The sequence below is a fragment of the Nanorana parkeri genome, unplaced genomic scaffold (genome assembly GCF_000935625.1).
Source record: "Nanorana parkeri isolate BGI_ZX_2015 unplaced genomic scaffold, ASM93562v1 scaffold1452, whole genome shotgun sequence".
In the NCBI taxonomy this organism is placed as follows: domain Eukaryota; kingdom Metazoa; phylum Chordata; class Amphibia; order Anura; family Dicroglossidae; genus Nanorana; species Nanorana parkeri.
In genome coordinates, this window is record NW_017307720.1 from 199,216 (window position 1) to 200,258 (window position 1,043).

The following is a 1,043-nucleotide window of genomic DNA, read 5'->3' on the forward strand; positions in this document are numbered from 1 at the left end:
TGGACTCTGATGTAAAGGTAATCAATGTGTCTCCATCAGGGGTCCCTGTCACCATCCATGATACACGCGTGTGGTCACTAGAGGGCGCTCCTACATACATGTACCTGACATGTAAAAAAAATTAAAATAGCAACAACATAAAATTTTGGAAATTGCATCAAAAATTCCCTTTGGGTGAATGTTTGGCCGATGACTCGGGATGTGTACGGAGATGATGGGTTCTGTACACAGGAAGCGTCCGAGTTTATAAATACATTGTATGCGATAAATAGATAAATGAGGCCGCCTTGTGTATGTGGGTGGGGCGCCGACACGCTCCCAGCGTAGGTGATTGTCATGGTGAAGGAATCCGTCCCCGCCCAAATTCTAATTATTCACACTTCAGTCTCGGTTATTCACCGCGCTCTTTAACCGTCTCACTGCCGCGGGTTCTTATTAATTCTTTGCCAGTGGCTGCTTACCTTCATTTGTGCTACAAAATTAGCTTTTTGCACAAATTTTTTACACAATTTTTCATATTTTTCTAAAGTAATTTTTTCCCAATTTGAAAATTGTTCATCCCTCGTAATCCCGTCACACAGCGACCGTCTCCAGATCAGAGGATCGCCCAATCACCCCCATTCACTGCCTTAGAAATAGTTTGACGCAACAGGCAAGACCAGATTACCAAAACTATGAAGCGGCTACGAAGGGTCGGCCCAGCCGAAAATTGCATTTTAGGAGGAGCGTGGTGAGATAGGAACTCAGCACAGGGATGGTGGGAGCTCCTCATAATGGGCACAGCAGGTGTACAGACCGGGAACTCAGCACAGGGATGGTGGGGGCCCCTCATAATGGGCACAGCAGGTGTACAGACCCGGGAACTCAGCACAGGGATGGTGGGAGCTCCTCATAATGGGCACAGCAAGTGTACAGACCCGGGAACTCACACCCTATGCATACCAGTTCTGGGTGGAGTGTTCTTTTAATTGCAGAAGGATAAAGCATCTTATATAAGCAGTGATAGAACAATGCATGCTGGGTACAGATGCCCCCCCCCCCCC